Source organism: Triticum dicoccoides, chromosome 6B, assembly GCF_002162155.2.
Source record: "Triticum dicoccoides isolate Atlit2015 ecotype Zavitan chromosome 6B, WEW_v2.0, whole genome shotgun sequence".
Lineage (NCBI taxonomy): Eukaryota > Viridiplantae > Streptophyta > Magnoliopsida > Poales > Poaceae > Triticum > Triticum dicoccoides.
Genome location: NC_041391.1, coordinates 665,433,775 through 665,442,129, shown reverse-complemented (window position 1 = coordinate 665,442,129; position 8,355 = coordinate 665,433,775).

Here is an 8,355-nt window from a genome sequence, read left to right as displayed (position 1 = left end):
TTTCACAGAAGAGGGGTTAGAGTAAGCATATGAATAAGTAGAGAAATTCTTCAAGAACTTATGAACACAATGATTTGAAGAATAATGCACATATTCACAGCCTTTAGACTTTCCCTGCGAATCAGAAGTGTTAGCATGATGATGTTCATATGAGGATCTTGATCCACATGAGGAATTTGATCCAAATGAAGAATTTGGTCCATATGAGGACTTGGATCCGTATGAGTAATTTGATCTGGGGTTCCAATTCTTCACAGGTGGTGTCATTAGGACATTCACCTGAAGACTTTCAAGGCACTTTTTGGGAACCCAAATTTTCTTCATAGGGGGACCATTCCTGCAGTTAGTTCCAACATATCGAGCAAATACTTCACCATTTTGATTTTTGAACAATTTATAGTCGGAGTCCAATGACTCATCAGAAGAACATGAATATTCACAAGTAAAGCCTGATAAAGTGGATGGATCTACGGGAGGTCCTTTTGCAGCAACCCATGAGGTTTTGGGATACTGCTCAGGTTTCTAGTAGGTCCCATCAGCATTGAGTTTCCTCTCAAATGCAATACCCTCTTTCCTAGGGTTGCTGTTCAAGATCTACTTTTTGAGCACATCACAAAGAGTCTGATGCCCTTTGAGGCTTTTGTATATGTCCGTCACATACAATTCCTTCATCCCTGCATTATTGTCAGTGATACTTGTGGTATCCTTAGATGAGGAATTTGTAATCACATAGACAGTTGAAGAATTTGCAGCAGTAGAAGCATTTGAACATTCAGGTGAAAAATTAGCAGATTCACGTTCAATGCATTTCAAACATGGTGGAATGAATTCTTCCTGAGCGGAACTGATCTGTTGAGCAAGCAATGAATCGTTTTCCTTTAGAAGATCTTCATAACTCACCCTTAACTTCTCAAGATCTTGCTTCCTCTGAAGAAATTCATAAGAAAGGTTCTCATGATCGGCTAAGAGAGAGTTATGATGACCCTGAAGATTATCAAACTTAAACTAAAGTCGCTAAAGATTATCAGTCAGAGTTTGTTCAATTCAATTCTTCACCCAACAGGTCATCGCTTTTGTCTAGCAAATTTTGAACCCTTTCCAAAGTCTTTTGTTGTTTAACAACAATCTCAGCAAGTTTGGAATAGCTAGGTTTGAGATTGTCATCGGATTCTGATTTCTACTACGCAACCTTCTCCTTGTAGACGTTGTTGGGCCTCCAAGTGCAGAGGTTTGTAGGACAGTAGCAAATTTCCATCAAGTGGATGACCTAAGGTTTATCAATCCGTGCACTACAAAAAAACACTTCCGTGATGATACGTGTTTGTCACAGTAGGTCGCTTTTTTTGTCATGCATGTACATCCATGACGATTTTATGAAAAAATCGAGATAGTCATACCTGTGCTGTCGTAGAAGCGTTCCATCACATTACCAAAATTATCATCACGGAAGTGTCCACTTCCATGACGATAAATCACGCATCACAGAAGGGTGATCGACACGTGGCATCCACCGTAACGGAACACCGTTAAGCTATCGGGTCCGGTTTTGGATCCGATAACCCGTTAACAGCCCCGACCAATGGGGATTTTCCACGTGTAAAATCATCATTGGCTGGAGGAAACACGTGTCGGCTCACAGTTGGGACAGATGTCATCCACTCATTGGACCGAAGGCGCCTATGATACGACGACACGTGGCATGGCCCAATAGAGGCCCATTCATGTGAAAAGGCCGGCCCATTTGACTTGGTCAAAAGGTGGCGGGCTGGCCCACGGAAAGCCTGTTAACGGCCTATTCGCATATAGCCCATTTACAACCCTCTAACCCAGGGCCCGTTACGACCTCTCTGAATTAGGCCCAGTAGCATCATCTGGGCCGTCCAATATGATTCCAGCATGTTTTAACTTCTGGCCCATGTGTGGCCCATGACTTCTTTCGGCCCATATGAGGCCCTTTGTAACTCTTGGCCAATTAATGGTCCATGGTGAAACTGGCCCGTAATGAACAGTGTATCACTTTATACCCATTAACGGCTCGTTATTCCATTGGGTTGTTTCCAACCCGAGTTATCTTTCGGCCTTCTTAGGGCCCATTGATTCTTGGGCTCATTTGCAGCATTCGGTTACATACGGCCCGTTACTGTCATTTTCTGCTTGTGGGCCAAATTCAGCCCGTCGTTACAGTCGGCCCGTTTGTGGACCGTTAATACGTTGGGCCGTTTTCATGTCAAAAAAAAAACTTTGGGCTGTTTTCATAGAGTTATCAAATACGGCCTATTAACGACCCGTTATGGTCCACGAATAGTATGGCCCATGATTGGCGAAATGATGATACACCCCGTAGAAGGCCCATGGATCGTATGACCCGTATGAGGCCCATGGATCGTACGGCCCGTAGAAGGCCCATGGATCGTGTGGCCCATAGAAGGCCCATGGACCCTACGGCCCGTAGAAGGGCCATGGATCTAAGGCCCGTATAGAAGGCCAATGGATCCTATGGCCCGTATAGAAGGCCAATGGATCCTATGGCCCGAAGAAGGCCCATGGATCATACAACCCGCAGGAGGCCCATGGTTACAACAATCCGTGTGTTGCCATGATTATTTTGTCCTAGTTACCAAAAATAGGCTATTGTGGCCACTAGAAAAACACAGAAAAAGAACTGCAGTGACTAAAAGCAAACAACTAAACAAGACAAAAGAAATAAATAAGCAAGCAATGAACGCTAGCCTATTACCGCTATTACACATATTACATCCACTGGGCATCAAAGTTCGCCACCAGTGCAAATATAGGGAACAAAGCAGCATATTACATGCACTCGCCGTCAAAATTGGCCACCAGTGCAAATAAACGCGGCAGCAAAACAAGAGCATAACTGAAACAACTTCAGAAGAGCTCAATAAACGTTATCCTGGGTATCCACCATGCTGGCAATAAGCTTAGCAAGCTTATTAGCTTTGTCCTGTTTGGCACTAAAATCCTCCAACGCTTGCTATTGCACCAGAAAGTATGCATCTGAATGCTCGAGGGACTTCCGCAGTCCTTTCGCTTCTTGTCGCAGCATAGCTGATCGATGTCTTTCAGCTTGTAGTTGAGACTCAAGAAACCGAACTGATTCAGACAGTGAGTTTGAATAGCTTGTGCAAGCGGTAGTGGCCAGTAACTTGAACACTAAACCAAGACATGACTTTGGGGTTGTCTCACTATCTTCAAGATAGTCTTCCTTGGCTGTTTTATCAGCTTTGTTGGAGACAAACAAGGATGTGTCACTATCCTGAACCTTATCTGCATTACTTCCTTTACCATTGCTTAATAAGGCACTCTTCCGTAATATCCTGTCAACATTCTAAAAGAAGAAACAAGCAGACACATAACAAGTTTAGCATGTACTAGTATATGAAACTCATTTCGGTGAACCAGTTCATTAGTAGGGTGGACAGGATTAAACTACTAAGTCTTCTATTGCCAAGTACTAGTACATAATAAAATCATCAAACAAACATATATCTATGTCCTATGGTCACTGCATTGTCTTGCCAAATCAAAATAGAGACACGGTTCAAATCATATCAGTTCAAGACAAAGCAGCAGTGAAAGAATACAAAGCGTGGGAAACTACACGGCACAACAAGATTTCAGATGGGTACCATGGGTCTACATGTAAAACAACACTATTGGCTCTGTTGTGATGCTAGTAATGTGCATGATATGAAAGTCGACTGTATACACAATTAAAATTGAAATCAATAGAGCTATTGATAAGAGCAAACCTGTTAAAGAAACATGCGTGAACATACCTGCTGTGCCATTGGAGTTTCGATTGGATCCTTCAATTTAAAAATAAGTTTGTATGAGTAAATACAGTGATACAAGAACAAAGCAATCATAGTTAAAAAAAGGCGCGCCTAAGCGTGCGCTTAAGCGCGCCTAGGCTTTAGGCGTTGGAAAAATGCATTGCGCATAACTATGCTTAATCTGTGCATAACTGTGCATAAGCATGCGCTTTGGTCAGTAAAGCGCAAGGCGGTGGCAAAACACACAATTAATGCCTAGCACTTCTTTGAACTATGATAGCAATGGAATCTTAAATTAGAACAGTTGTTCTTCAGGTTTAGGCACTTGTTCTACATGAACAGAGTACAGTAAGACGCAAGAATATAATACTTCAATATAGAAAATGAGCTCATAGACCTTACCACATTCTTGGTTCGGGACCAGTACAGAACAAGGAGTTCCCAGTCATCGTCCAGTAAATGTGTCTCAAGAGAACATAAGGGAATTTGATGAGTTTCTTTGCCGGTGAAGTACGTTTTCTTCAGGTAATTCCGATACTGTCACCAAGCATTCTTGAAGATAGCAGAGGTATTAGCACAGGTTACCTCATCCCGAGTTTCCAAATCGGTCCTTCTCTATAGAGAAAAATGGGAAAATTTGATGTATTATAACCATCATGGAGGTAGGATGTATGGGACAAAACAAAGTAATTGCCATGAATAACATTACTTACACATAACTCCTGAAAAAACACCTGTAACTGGCATTTTCCTTCATCTTCAGTATAATATTTCCAAGATGGGAAGATACGCACATACGATTTAACAACATCAAATGCGATAGATGCTAAACTACGACTAGCTAGTTGTGCTTCCTCCACAGGAATAGGTGTACTAACTGGTGGAGTTGGGGTTCACCGTGATAGTACTGGCCCTTTAGGCACTGGAGCTGCCTTACTAACTGCTCTTGTTTGGGAGCTTTGTGGTGGAGATGGTGTTGTGTCAACAGGAACTGGGTTACTATCGGCTGGGGTTGGGGTTAGATTGGGTGAAGCTGGTTCTCTATCCATCGCAGTAGGGGTACAATCTGCGAGAGTTTGGGTTATGTGTGGTAGGGCTGGTTCTTGTGCATGTACAACTGGGGTGCTATGTCCACCAAGAGGTAGCACTGTTTTATTTGAAGACCGTGTTTTTAGTCCGCTAGATACTGGCATCACCCGCTCCAATTCAAATGGCTGATAAACAGGAAACGTAGTTGAATGTACATACATTGTATGAGAGACAGATGCAATAGATAGTGTGGAAAAAAGAGGGCATGAAATAGTTGACATGTATATTGTTTAACTAAAACGGATAGCATGACATAATTTCACATATATGATGTCTATCTAAACTGGATAGCATAGCATAACATAATTCAAAGATATGATGAATAACTAAATAGGATCGCATGACATAATTAACCTACATGTTATCTAAGTAATCAGGATCGCATCATTTAATTCACATATGTGATTTATATGCTAAACAGAGGGCACTCGATATGATGTCTGAACTAAGAACATGGTGTTGAATATTGTGTATATGATGTCTAAAGTATGCAATGCAAGACACCATATGCATGATATGAGCAGTATAACCATGCCAAGTTAGGGCATACACCTCGGTGGCGGAATTGGACTGGTCATCTGTCTCTGAATCCATCTCTGAGGAGCTATCGAGACACAACAAGAGATCTGCTTCGACAGGTAGCACTGTCTGCTCTGAAGGCCTTGTTTTCACTCCAGATTTTTCCATCTCCCACCAAAATGGCTGATTCACAGGAAGAGTAGTTTAATGTATAAACATTGTCGACAAATGGAAATGTAATGAAAAAAAGGATGGGCAAGATATCATTCAAATATATGATGCCTGGTTAAACATGATGGTATTGCACATTTCACATATATTATGGCTGGCTAAAAGACATGAGACTGCATAATTCCCATATATGATATAGAAACTAAACATGTGGCATTACAGAACATGTCTAAACTAAGCAGATGACATATATGATGTCAAAAGTAGGCACTACAAGGCAACATATGCATGATATGACTAACATCATCATACCAAGGTAGAGCAAACACCTTGGGGGGGTAAATAGGAGTGGTCAGCGGCGTCTGAATCCGCCTCAGAACAGATATCTTCCTCTGGATTACAATCTGGAGAGGGGTGGGGAGGGTTTGCCATTGAACCCACCATGGAGTGATGTCTGCATGACATTGTATTGCCGCGCAAAACTCTTTTCTTTTTCTCTACATGTTCAGCATGACTGTGTACAATATCTGACATGCATACAAAAAAATATGGTGAGATTATGTAAGGAGAGCATGCAGAAATTTAGAGTGATAGTAACAATGAGTGGATGGATCCAAAAATAATGATTGCTTTAAATTAATAAAAAGACAGATGATGATTGCTTTACTATTTGTTTCCCACCCAACATGAACAACATAGGCATGTTGGAAATATGCCCTAGAGGCAATAATAAAAGTATTATTATTATATTTCCTTGTTCATGATAATTGTCTTTTATTCATGCTATAACTGTATTATCCGGAAATCGTAATACACGTGTGAATACATAGACCACAATATGTCCCTAGTGAGCCTCTAGTTGACTAGCTCGTTGTGATCAACAAATAGTCATGGTTTCCTGGCTATGGACATTGGATGTCGTTGATAACGGGATCACATCATTAGGAGAATGATGTGATGGACAAGACCCAATCCTAAGCATAGCACAAAGATCGTGTAGTTCGTTTGCTAGAGCTTTACCAATGTCAAGTATCTCTTCCTTTGACCATGAGAGCGTGTAACTCCTGGATACCGTAGGAGTTCTTTGGGTGTATCAAACGTCGCAACGTAACTGGGTGACTATAAAGGTGCACTACAGGTATCTCCGAAAGTATCTATTGTTTTATGCGGATCGAGACTGGGATTTGTCACTCCGTGTAAACGGAGAGGTATCTCTGGGCCCACTCGGTAGGACATCATCATATGCGCAATGTGACCAAGGAGTTGATCACGGGATGATGTGTTACGGAACGAGTAAAGTGACTTGCCGGTAACGAGATTGAACAAGGTATCGGTATACCGACGATCGAATCTCGGGCAAGTAAAATACCGCTAGACAAAGGGAATTGTATACGGGATCGATTGAGTCCTTGACATCGTGGTTCATCCGATGAGATCATCGTGGAACATGTGGGAGCCATCATGGGTATCCAGATCCCGCTGTTGGTTATTGACCGGAGAACGTCTCGGTCATGTCTACATGTCTCCCGAACCCGTAGGGTCTACACACTTAAGGTTCGATGACGCTAGGGTTATAAAAGAAGCTTGTATGTGGTTACCGAATGTTGTTCGGAGTCCCGGATGAGACCCCGGACGTCACGAGGAGTTCCGGAATGGTCCGGAGGTAAAGATTTATATATAGGAAGTCCTGTTTCGGCCATCGGGACACGTTTCGGGGTCATCGATATTGAACCGGGACCACCGGAAGGGTCCCGGGGGTCCACCGGGTGGGGCCACCTGCCCCGGGGGGCCACATGGGCTGTAGGGGGTGCGCCTTGGCCTACATGGGCCAAGGGCACCAGCCCCAAGAGGCCCATGCGCCTAGGGAACCCTAGAGGGAAGAGTCCTCAAGGGGGAAGGCACCTCCGAGGTGCCTTGGGGAGGATGGACTCCTCCCCCCTCTTGGCCGCCGCACCAGATGCCATCTGGAGGCTGGCCGCCGCCCCTTGGGGTGGGAAACCCTAAAGGGGGCGCAGCCCTCCCCTTCCCCTATATATGAGGCCTAGGGGCTGCCCATAACACGCGATTTGATCTCTCGTTGGTGCAGCCCTGCCCCTCTCCCTCCTCCTCCTCTCCCATGGTGCTTGGCGAAGCCCTGCGGGATTGCCACGCTCCTCCACCACCACCACGCCGTTGTGCTGCTGTTGGATGGAGTCTTCCTCAACCTCTCCCTCTCTCCTTGCTGGATCAAGGCGTGGGAGACGTCACCGGGCTGTACGTGTGTTGAACGCGGAGGTGCCGTCCGTTCGGCACTTGATCATCGGTGATCTGAATCACGACGAGTACGACTCCATCAACCCCGTTCACTTGAACGCTTCCGCTTAGCGATCTACAAGGGTATGTAGATGCACTCTCCTTCTACTCGTTGCTGGTCTCTCCATAGATAGATCTTGGTGATACGTAGGAAATTTTTTGAATTTCTGCTACGTTCCCCAACAGTGGCATCATGAGCTAGGTCTATTGCGTAGATTCTTTGCACGAGTAGAACACAAAGTAGTTGTGGGCGTTGATGTTGTTCAATATGCTTACCGTTACTAGTCCAATCTTGTTTCGACGGTATTGTGGGATGAAGCGGCCCGGACCGACCTTACACGTACTCTTACGTGAGACAGGTTCCACCGATTGACATGCACTTGGTGCATAAGGTGGCTAGCGGGTGCCAGTCTCTCCCACTTTAGTCGGAACGGATTCGATGAAAAGGGTCCTTATGAAGGGTAAATAGCAATTGGCATATCACGTT